The sequence below is a fragment of the Pongo pygmaeus genome, chromosome 9 (genome assembly GCF_028885625.2).
Source record: "Pongo pygmaeus isolate AG05252 chromosome 9, NHGRI_mPonPyg2-v2.0_pri, whole genome shotgun sequence".
In the NCBI taxonomy this organism is placed as follows: domain Eukaryota; kingdom Metazoa; phylum Chordata; class Mammalia; order Primates; family Hominidae; genus Pongo; species Pongo pygmaeus.
Genome location: NC_072382.2, coordinates 113,122,193 through 113,134,271, shown reverse-complemented (window position 1 = coordinate 113,134,271; position 12,079 = coordinate 113,122,193). Strand labels below are relative to the sequence as shown.

Genomic DNA, 12,079 nt, shown 5'->3' with positions numbered 1-12,079 from the left:
ATGAAGGTCGCTGAGACCAGAAGACCCTCCCCTGCATCCTTTTGTTTTGGGATAAAAAAACAGACTGGCTTGAAGCAGTTTAGGAGAATCCTATTGGAATAATAAATTAGAGATTCTCTCTTGGTGCATAGAGAAGGGACTGTTTTCCTGAGTTTCAGAGATGGGGAGAGGCTGACTTGCTCTCCAGCAGCTTCTGGGCCCTTTTAATTCCCATGAGCTTGGTCTCAATGGTATCATGAAAAATTGCTGTGACCTGCCATGTCTTCTGCCTTTTTTTTTTTTTTTTTTTTTCTGATGGAGTCTCACTCTGTCGCCCAGGCTGGAGTGCAGTGGCGTGATCTCGGCTCACTGCAACCTCTGCTGCCCTGGTTCAAGCGATTCTCTTGCCTCAGCCTCCTGAGTAGCTGGGATTACAGGCACCTGACACCATGCCTGGCTAATTTTTGTATTTTTAGTAGAGATGGGGTTTCACCCTCTTGGCCAGGCTGGTCTTGAACTCCTGACCTTGTGATCCACCTGCCTCAGCCTCCCAAAGTGCTGGGAATACAGGTGTGAGCCACCACGCCCAGCCGCCTTCTACTTTTTGTAAGCCTTATTTTATAGTATTGCTGGGGAAGTTAGCCCCATTTTCTCTTTCCTGCAAGCTGGGCGGGTCTGCACCTCTAAGGTGCAGACATCAGTTAATTGGTAGCCAGATGGGAGCCCACAGGGACATCCTGCCCTTCGGGAAACACACGTGCAAACCTAAATTTTGTCTTTGCGAATCGGTTGACTAGCTCTGCTTGCTGGAAGCAAAGTAGCTCTCATGAATTGTCCAGTTTGGAGTTTTTCAGATCATGATGAACTCAGACACAAGGCCAGGTCTCCTCCTTTGTATGGAGGCAACATTAGGTAAAGGGGAGGGCTGAATGCTCAGGTCAGCATAGCTAATTATGCCATCTCATCCTCCCCCAAGCCTTTCTATGGCTCTGGCTGCTCTTAGAGATAAAAACCCTTTAGATAGTCTACGAGGCCCTGCATGAGGTGCCCTCTCTGAGAGCTAGGCTCTTGAGATCCATCCCACACCAATCTCTGGACTCCAGCCACTTGGGACTTTGGTTCCTTGATTCTGTCATGCTCTCTCCAGCCTTAAGGCCTTTGCATAAGTTACTCCTTTTTCCTGGCATGTTCTCTCCCATCCCCATCCCATCCTTTTTTCTAGGTAATTTCCTCTCACCTTTTAGGGACTAGCCTAGGTGTCCCTTTCCCAAGGGAGGCTTCTGGGACCTCCAAGATTGTGTTCCATCATGTACTCTCAAAGCCCTTGGTAGCACTTATTACAATTATTAGTGTTTTGAATTGTATAATTGATTCTTTTTCTCTGCTAGAATGTAAGCTTCATGAGAGTAAGGCCTGTTAGTTTATTTTTTTATTCTGTCAACCACTCAGCATAATGCTTGGCACAAATTAGGTGTTCAATAAAAATATGTTGAATGAATGAATGAATGGGGTCACCAGGTTGCTACTGCAATCCCTCTGGCCTTCTACTAGACAAACTCCTGTCTCAAATTGTTGAATGCTGTTTCTTGTTCTTACCCATTACAGGGGAGAACCACAGGTGGGCAAAGTAGCTCTCCATACAGCTCCTGTGACTTTTGAAGCTTAACTCTTGTGAGATGATCATGGTCTCATCTCCCCCTGTTTAATCTCCCCCAGAGTCTCTGCTAAGGCAGAGTCCACACCCTACCATGCCCACTGCCTTCTTTCTCCTGATCCTTAGTCTTTTGGTCTTTGTGTAAAAAATGTGGCTTTCTCCAGGCAAAGCCCAGAATGCCACCTGGTCCAAGGAGGATTGTTGGCTATGATCTCCTTAGTTTCACTTTCAGAGCTGGCTGCTCAGATTGGTCTACCCTGCTGTGGATGCAATTTCAGGATGAGATTGAAGAGCAGGTCATCTGGACTGCTGGGATGATTTTAAAGGAAACTTTAATATCTCCTGGACAAGCCAGCAGCTGGTTTCTGCAAGTCCTCCAGGACTTTGCACCTTGAGACTTGGGTTCAGGGGCAGCTGAGAAGATAGACTGTGAACTTTCCTCTGCCTAGAGAACTGGACTACATTCCTTTGCCTAGAGAACTGGACTACAGCTTAATGGCTGGACCCTAAGCATCTCTAGGACACTACAGTTGTCCATTGTAGATTCCTTTACCCCAAGCCACTTCTGGACCTGCCTGTCCTTGGGTGCCTGGTGCTGAGTCAGCAACACCTCCCTGCTGTCCTGGCATTGTGTGGCCAAACTAAGCCGAGTCTGATTATAATGGGTTGGTTCATCTAGAAGCTCACATCCCATACTCTTTTTCCAATACGACACTTAGCCAACTGGCACCCAATAGTGGGAAGAGATACTCTGGGAACTGAGGCTGCTGAGGACTCATGACCCTGCAGAAGCCAACAGCAAAAGCTGTGTGGAAGGTGAAGCCATCCCGCTGCCAGGCCTCTCTCTCTGCTCCATGTCGGTTCCTGTCTGGCAGCGCCATGGCCCTGGCTGGCAGTCAGAGACCCGCTGCTGGTGATTGCTGGTGGCTTGGCTCTCTTCCATCTAGCCAGGGCATTTGTACCTTTTTTCTATGTTCTGCTTACAAGCTTGGGAAGCGAGCCACTGGTTCTCCTTGGAAATTGCCTCCATCTGTGTCATTTCCCATCCTAGTCCCAAGGGAGACATGTTTCTTTCTCTCTTCCGCATTGACACCTTCTCTTGCCTTTGGCTCAAATACAGACACCTCAGGTAGTACCAGTGCTGTGGGGAGGCCAAGGGGCGAGGGGCACGTACAGGAAGTGGTGGTGGCAAAATAGAGTTAAGTTCGGTTACCAGTGCTGGATGAAGCTTTGTATCTCTAGGGTTGTCAGTCAGCCAAGAAGGAAGGCAGATACAGGCCTAATTCTTGGTTCCTGAACTGATTGGCTGTGGCTTTTATCAGGGACTCACTGGCACTTCTCTGAGCATCAGTGTTAACTTCTGTCATGGGCTGAATTGTGCAGCCTCCTCCTTCTCCTCCAAGTTTATAGGTTGACTTCCTAATCCCCAGTACCACAGGATGTGACTCTATTTGGAGATAAGGTCTTTAAGGAGGTTATTTAGGTAAAATGAGGTCATATGAGTAGGCCCTAATCCAATATGACTGGTGTCCTTATGAGAAGAGATTAGGACACAGATAGGTATAGAGGGAAGTCCATGTGAAGACGAAGAGAGAAGGCGGCCATCTGGAAGCCAAGGAGAGGAGCTCCCAGAAGAAACAACCCCGCTGACACCTTGAACTTGGACTTGCAGTCTCCACAATGGTGAGGAAGTAAATTTCTGTTATTTAAGCCACCCAGTCAGTACTTCATTTTGGCAGCCCTAGTGAACTAAAACAAACTCCTGCAGACGTGGCAGAGAGGGTTTGCAGAAGGGCCAAGAGAACGGTGGCTTAGATGCTTCCAGTTTTCCCAGCTTCTTCATGGACTCTCAAGGTTGGTGGTATCCCTTTGGCTTCTCTAGTTCTTTCTGCTTCAGGTAGCTACCAACCTCCTCTGGTTTTGGTGGTTAGCCTAAGTAGCTAGTAAATAGAGTGTTTCTACTCTTCTTCTTATTTCCCCTTTATGAAAACCCTGTGATAGGAGCTGCAGAATCTCAATGTCATCCAGCATGGTTGGTCCCGCCCTCCAGAAGCTCACATTCTGTGCGGAAGACAGACGCGAGGATCACTTCACTGCAGCATAGGAGGTGCTGTGATAGTGCTCAGCAGGGGGCATGAACTAAGGAGGACACCGTGAGCCCACCTGAAGACGAAGGTCACACAGAATGCTTTGTGGCGATGACGGCCAAGCCTAAAGTCTATCAGTTCTTTGAGGAAAGAGGCTGGGTCTTGCTCACCTTCCTTCACCCATGACATCTAGCACAGCACTTTGCATATAGTAAGTGCTCATCTAATGTGTTGGGCGAATGGCTCTCTTAAAGTCCCTTCCAGCTTTATGATGCCATAATTCTGTAGCCTCAGAGGTCCCACAGCAGTCAGATGGCTTAAGGTGCTGCTGGCAGACGGCGTGAAGGTGAACAGACATGGGGTCTTATGATATGCAAAATCACTTATGAACAACTAAACTGGAAACCAGGGAGGAGAGCATAATGAGCTTCCCTTCTTAGCTTAGATTTCTAGGAGAATCCTCAGGCATAACAACAGGAACACAGCCAGTGCAGCTGCCCCACGTGGATGATCAGAGGCGACATCTTACTCTCCACAAAGCCAAGTTTGGTCAAGCTCCTCACAGCTGTTTCCCACAGAGAGGAAATCCCCTAAGTTCCCAGGCAGTGTAAACTGACCGTGTGTTTATAAAATACACGCCATGGCCCAAGAACATGAAAACAGTCCAGATGCATGAACCTGCAATGCAGCAGTGATTCAAGACACTTGGGAGTAGGGAGGAGAGCGTGAGTGAGAGAACGCTTCAATGCCGAAGCAGAGTGGCTCTTCTCTGGACAACACCCAAACTGATCTAAAGCCAACGTTCAAAAAATAACAAACATGCAAGCCTTTTGAAAACAAATTGTGCCTAGATATCTTTGCAAGCTGAGTGGTCAACCCTCAGACAGTGCTATGAGGGAGTGATTGCAGACCACCCAGCCCCCAAGGAATTAGGGGCAGCTCATGCTGTCCCTGTGTCCAAGGGCTCCGGGAGCTCAGATTAAAATTCTTTCTGCCCAGCTTTTGCAAGATGGAACCAAAAGAGCCCACTTGTGAGAAGGCAGGGGATTGAGGAGGGTCCCCTCCTCCCAGTACGGACTGAGCTGTTTTGTTTCACGCTGAGCTGAGCTCACCTAGGCGATGACCTTGTGACAAGAATACCAGGCTGAGTCCAGATCAGCAAAGAGGGGACAGGAAGAGGAAGAGGAAGAGAGAAGCAAGTGCAGCCATGCAAAGCTGTGACTGACAGAAGCCAAGTCAGAACTGCTGGTTAACATAATTTTTAATCCTTCATCAGGGCTGGTAAAATGTTGACAAAGGAGAGTCCTTGTAGTGAATCTCTCAGTCTGTTAAGAAAGCTGTTTCAGACCCAGGGACATAAGGCAGGTGTATTGGAGTCATCAGACTCTCTACAAAATATTAGTCATCAGCTCTGCAAAAACCCCGTGGGCTGCACTGGGGCGTGAGTCCCTCAAGGTTTAACTAAACATGGCAAACTGGGTGTACACAGACATCCTTAATAGCTTCTGGGGATTCTGGAAAGAGCTGGGGACCGGCTCCCTCAAAAATCTACTCTAAGAAAATTCACTGCAGGCCCAGCGTGGCTCCTGACCTGGAGGATAACAATGATAATGGAAGTGCTGTTAAAAATAAGAATGACTATGAGTTATTGAGTTTTTGATCTGCTCAGGCACCGTGCTGGGCCTACACAGTATCTCATTCAGTCCTACTAAGGACCATTACTGTCCCTTTCCTACCTAGGGGAAAAGGAGATTTAGAGAAGTCAAACCGCTTTCTCACGGTGACAGGGTAGGCGGTGGAGCCAGAATACAAATGCAGGGGCTCCAGCCTCAAAGCCCGTGCTCTCTGCTCACATTGGCCCACCCAGGGCAGACACTGTCGGGATGTCCTGGGGGTTTCACGCTGTTAAGAAATAATACTGAGTGAGAGCCAAGGTGTACTCTGGATCTACCTGAAGCACCCAACTCACTCCATTCCATGATGTGACTAACGGCATTTCAGATCTGTCTGTGCTCCGACCTGACCTCAGACCAAAGTCCCTTGAGGTCTGGGGTGTGTATGCTTGGGGACCCGAAATTAGAGGCACACCTACCTAGGATTGAATGTAACGATCTAATCAAGAAAAGGTGTGTGTGTGTGTGTGAGCCAGAGTGAGAAAACGAGAGAGGGAGAGAGAGAGAAAGAGAGGGAGAGAGAGGAAGAGAGGCCCAGTTTGTTATCCAGGGGACAGGAAAGGAACTGATGAAGGCCCTGAAGATTGAGTCCAGGCAACTCCATCCCCCTACCAGGCTCAACCCTCAGTAGTACCCCAGCTTTCCCTTCCCCACATCCTCCAAGCTCTTTCCCCTTAACAGCTAAAGACACCCTAGGCTGCCCAGAATGAAAAATATCCTGGAACTTAACAACAAAGGAGCTGCCACGTTCCACTGTATTTCTTTTCTTTTCTTTTTTCAGACAAGGTCTCACTGTGTTGCCCAGGCTGGAGTGCAGTGGTGTGATCTTGGCTCCCTGCAGCCTCAACCTCCTAGGCTCGAGTGATCCTCCTGCCTCAGCATCCGGAGTACCTGGGACTATAGGTGTGTGCCACTGCACCCAGCTATTTTTTTCTTGATTTTTAGTAGAGACAGAGTCTTGCTATATTGTCCAGTGTGATGGCAGACTCCTGAGCTCAAAGGAACCTCCTGTCTCAGCCTTGCAAAGTGTTGAGATTACAGGCATGAGCCACTGCACCTGGCCTCCACTGTATTTCTAAACTGTGGGTCTCTGGCTCCTCTAATTTTCCCCCATCCCGTAGGCCCAGCCTCCAGGGCTGCCATATCTTCCCCTCCCAGCTCTGCTCTGGAGGCCTGATTCTCTGGGAGGCTGTTGGGCTCACCATTGGGAAAGGCCATCCTTAGGTCATGTGGGGCCATAAGCAATACCAGCCTCCTCCTCCTGCCATTTTGCACATCAGGAGATACACCAGGAACCTCAGTGTTTCTCTTTCTCTCTCTAGCCTGGTCTCTGGGACCTAGGTCAGGAGGGCATGATGCTTTCAAATAGAAGAAGAAATCTCCAATTCTTTTGCCCTCTATCTTTGCAAGCCCTATCTTTTATATTCACTTCCTCTGACTTCTCAGTAAACATTGGTTTGAAAGTGAATGGTGTTATCAGCTGCCAGTTTACAATATAAGGGGGTCTGTAGAGGAATGAAGGAGAAGCAGCTTTGGAGGAAGGAAGAGTAATCAAAATTAGGTTTCCGTCCTTTTGGGTTGCAGGGGAAGGGGGGTCACTGGTAACAGTAAGCCAGTCACAGGGCTTTGCAGAGCAGGACTTTCTGTGTTCTGCACTGGGTGAGGCAGGTGCAGTTGCCACCTGGGCTTCAATCTGGGTCCCAGAGGAGTTAGTTCATATCTTGGGGCCATCTTGCAACTGCAATCCCATTTTGAAGCCGGGTAGCAGAGTTTATGCTCATAGTCATTGATTCTTTTTAACTGTTTCTGTCTTTTATTCTCCTTCTGTGTTTTCCAGAGCAGTCTTCTTCCCTCTCCCCAGCCTCCCCAAAGACCTGCAAATTTCATTTTCTGTTAAGTGCTCATCTCCCCTGGCCCCCCTACAGCTGGGGAAGGTGTTGGTATCTCCAGCGACTTCAGGCTTCAAGTTTCCTTCTAGGAGGTACAAGTTGGCTGCCCATGCAAATCAGTTTTGCCTGGGGATCTTGGGAGAAGAAAGGGAAGCTCAGAGGAGGCACTGATCTTGCCCTGTGTTTTAGGGAAGCTGCTTTCGCTGTTGCTTTCAAGTGACCCGGATCTCATTAAACATACTGATGTGGGGTGTGTTTCTGAGAAGGTGCCTGAGAAATGAACTTGGCTTGCTTGTTGCCTTTGAGGGTCTGTGGGAGAGAATCACAAGCCTGTCCAGATCTTATCTTCTCAGGAAGGGGCAGGAAAACAACACAGCAAAACAGCTGCCTGGACGAGAACACCAGCTAGTGTCTTCACACCACACACCCACATTTGGTGGTTTCTGTTTCCCATGAAGATGAAAGAGGAGAGGAGAGGCGTGTCAGGGATTCCCTGAGCTCTGATAGGAGGGTTCAACTGGGCGAGGAAGGGACCATCAGGCCAGCCCAAGTAGGTGGACCCACTCAGCTCTCAGGACTCATCTCCTCCACCTGGACTGCTCTCCCTGGTGGGGCATTGAGGGACTGAGGGCTCTGGTTTTGTTCTCTAGAAGAGGCGATCCATCAATAAAAATCTATTAAACATGCACTCTGCGTCCACCTTGTGCTCTGGGGAAGCCAATTAGATACAAGACCATCCTGGCCCATGTGCAACTTCATTAAACCAATCACCAATAAAGGAAAAATTAAGTAACATGTAACACACGTGCTCAAATCACACACGTGAGCAGTTAAGTGGTACATGACTAATTGGCAAATGAAAGACACATTCACTCTCAGTTTGCTCCTACACTGACATTTCGCTGAACGAACGGAACAGTCAGAAGGGTAACACACCACTGCAGCTAGCTGAGGTGGGGGCGGGAAGGGGAGGGTCTTAGATAGGGCAGAGTGGCCTGGCTGGAGCTACCTCTACATGTCTCCAGTTGTAATATGAAGGACTTGTTTTCTGGATGGATTCAGGGCCAACTTTGCCATGTTCCCGGAAGGCTCTGGTTGTACCTTCTTGGAAGACATCCATCCTACCTGCTCTCATCTGTCCCCTTCTCTTCGATCAGAACCTACTGCTGAGCCTTCCTCCATTGTTTGCTGTAACACACTCTGATATAGGCCCTCTGCTTCTACCCTTCAGAATGATGCCAGCAGCAGCTTGTCTGCTATTGCCTTGGCCAGGATAAATTCTCACTGAAATGCTAATAGAAATGAATTGAATGGAATGAAAGGTAATTGGTTTGGGCAAGTCTCAGCTCTGTTTCTCACTAGGTATGACTGTGAGCCTCAATTTCCTTATCTGTAAAATGAGTACAAAAAGGATATCTTTATTTTATGATTGTTATGAGGATCCCAGGAGATAATGAATGTGAGGGCACCTATCACAGCACTGGGTGTGTGTTCAGAGTCTACTGCTGTGTGGGCATTCACCAAGGCCCATGCCAAAGCAGTGCTTCTCAAACCGGCGTGTGCATTCCGATCACCCGAGGAGCTTGTGAAACATGTGGCTTCTGATTCAGTGGAACTGGATGGGGCCTGAAATTCTATATTTCTGGTAAGTTCCTGAGCTGGTTCAAGGACCACACTTTAAGTAGCAAGTTATAAAAGGACTTTGTGATTGGAATCCTGCATTTCCATGACTCACTTGAGTGCTGACCCTCCCCTGCATTGATGGTTTATGCTGACTCTTGCTTTCTCTGTGTTTGGAACCTTTTCCACCTCCTTCTAGTCTCTATTTCACTCCACCTCTGTTGCTGGCCTTTTTGGCACCTCAATCTACTTACCGCAGTGGCCTCGGACTCTGCACTTCTCTCCTACTCTGCCTTCTAGAGTGGCATTGCTCACACCGACTACCCATCTTTAATGCTTCAGGTCTAGTGTCACAAGACTCTCTTAAAATTTGCCTGAGGTAATCTTTGGATAAAGCCCAACCCATTTTCCTTCTCCCCTGGGCTTCCAGGAAGCTTACAATGAAGTTTTGTGTTGAGTTATAACATTCTCTCCCCAAGTTTTATGATAAAATTAGTTTCTTCCCACTTGCCATTCTTCCTTTATGACTTGGTTCTTACAGATTTTGTTTTTCTCTTTTATTGTAGGTGTTTCTATTTGCTAGCTGAGTGATCTTGGGCAAGTCACTTAACCTCTTTGCGATTCTGTTTTCTTTCCTATAAAGTGGGGATAATGAAGATACCAACCTTGTAAGATTGTTGGAAAGATTAGATGAGTGAATATCAATAAAGTCCTTAGAACAGTTTTTGGCACATAGTAAGCACCACATGAATGTTATTCATTGTTGTTGTTATTATTCTATAAACTGCCTCAAACCCTTTTGAAAGTGAAAATGGTATCATCATCATCATCATCATCATCATCAGAAAAGCTACATCAGCATCAAAGTGGTATGCAATATACCATGAAATTATTGTATTACCCTGAAATACAGAAGTTATGGGACATCTTTTAAGCTAGAAAGAAAGAAATTTAGGACAAATTAAATCAAATACAGATAGTAAACTTTAAGAAACTCGTTTCTTGTATCCTAAAATCAAATAGTTCCAAGATGGATTGAAATGAAATAGAATTTGTCCTACCCAACTCTGTGCCTCTGAACCACAGCAGCCTACTGATAGGCCATATCATCTCCACATCACAAAGTGGGCTTTGAGCATTGTAGTCTTGACTGAAACAATTCTTTTGAACCTGCTCACTTATTTTCTGCCCTGTTCTAGCTTTCTGGTCTTTTGTAGCCGCGGACTCTTGGGCCTTGTCTCTCATTTCTGGTCCAATTAATTTCTTAAACCTAATCACTGGATTCAGCTGACCTGATTTGACACCGTTGCCTTCTCTGACTTATCACATTTCTGTCTGCTTCAGGACACCATCCCACTGGATTTTGCTCTAGCTCCTAGGACTTTACTGGATGACCTTCTGGGGTTCTCATGTGTCTGCCTCATACCTTCATGATTCCCTCAATGAATTTATTTTATGTCTATTCTGTGCCAAACACTGATATAAAGGCTAAGGAATACAGAAGTAAAAAAAAAAATCAACAAAAATCAGACAAAGTTTTGGCTACCATGGAGCTTACTTTTTTTGTTGGAGGCGACAGACATAAACAAATCAATAAATGCTATATACTCTACATTCTTGAAGTGTGATCCATGGGCCAGCAGTAATGGTATCATCTGAAAGCTTGTTAGAAGTGCAGAACCCAACCCTATAGAGTTAGAATCTGCAGTTAACAAGATCCCTGGTTGATTTGTGTTCACAATTTGAGACATGCTACTTGTACAAGATAGTCTGTCTATGATATGAAGGAAAAGAAAGCAGGTTAAGGGATTAGAAAGTGGAGGTGGGCTGGAATGTGCATGAGTGCTATTTCCAATAGGATGTCCAGGGAAGGCTGCCTTGGTAAGACAGCATCTGCTCAGTGACCCGAAGAAGGGAGGAGCATGCCAGGTAAATCTTTTCCCAGCAGAGGAGACAGTGAGTGCAAAGTCCTCTAAGCAGGACCATAGTTGGCCTGTTCAAGGAGCGGCAAGGGGGTCAGTGTGCCTGGAGCAGAGTGAACAGGAGGAGAGTAGGAGACACGAGCAGGATGAATAGGAGGAGAGTAGAAGGAGAAAGGAGCAGGAGGACACCAGATCATTAGGGTGTGGGTCAGAATGAGAACCTGAGACTCTGCCCAAGTGGGATGGGAAACCACTGGAGGGTTTTAAACAAAGCAGGGGCATGGTTATGCCTTAAAAGGATCACTCTGGCTGCTGTTACTGTGGAAGGACAAAATTAGAGGCAACAAGACCAGGTAGAGAAGGATCACGTTAATCTAGGGGAGAAATGATGATAGCTTAGGCTAGTGTGGTAATATCGGTGGAGATGCTGAGAAGTAGCTGTATATTAGACATATTTTGAAGGTAAAATTAATAGGATTTTCTGACAGACTGGGTGCAGAGGATGAAAAAAGGAGGGAAACCAAGGACGACCCCAAGTTTTTTGTCTGAGAAACTTAGATATGATTGCCATTTGCAAGGGGGCTGATTTGATGGGGAAAATTGTGGATTTTGTTTTAGATAGGTTAAGTTAGAAATGCTTACTGGAAAATCAGGTAGACAGATTGAAGATGCATTTGCTTATATGAGTTAAGGTTTGTGGGAGACATTTAAAGTAGGATGGACTTTAAGGATCTTCTACTTCATTTCACAGCTGAATAAACTGAGTCTGAGTGAGGTGAGGTGGCCTTGACCAAGGGCACACAATGAGTTGGTCATAGTGCTTACTTTTGTTCTTTTGTACTCATTGCACGCTATCTCTCTGTGCATGGAGAGACAGCAACAAATTAGGTCAACAAATTATTAAGGTAAATTTGTTTATTTAGAATTCCCAAACCTTATAGGGTTGTGGAAATGAAAGAAAACCCATCTTTGATATTTCCTGCCAAAGCCTCATTCCTAGGCTGGAGGGCTCATGGGTTGGATTCTAGGGGCCATTCTTGAACCTCTAGTTATATCAGGAGGATTGCTTGAGCCCAGTAATTTGAGACCAGCGTGGGCAACATTGTAAGATCCCTGTCTCTACAAAAAATTAAAAAATTAGCCGGGTGTGATGCCGTGCACCTGTAGTCCCAGCTACTTGGGAGTCTGAGGTGACAGAGCCAAAACCCTGTCTAAAAAAAAAAGAGTTTCAGAAAGGCCCATAGACTCATTTTAC

General features: G+C 46.6%; 1 long non-coding RNA gene across 1 annotated transcript; it reads left to right on the top strand.

Annotated features, from left to right (window-relative positions):
- Positions 1 to 1,224: 1,224 nt before the first annotated feature.
- Positions 1,225 to 7,970, top strand: LOC129008335 (uncharacterized). Its single transcript, XR_008492530.2, has 5 exons — positions 1,225 to 3,316; positions 3,635 to 3,931; positions 6,175 to 6,296; positions 7,231 to 7,374; positions 7,472 to 7,970. It is a non-coding gene; the product is annotated as an uncharacterized LOC129008335 (long non-coding RNA).
- The last annotated feature ends 4,109 nt before the right edge of the window (positions 7,971 to 12,079 follow it).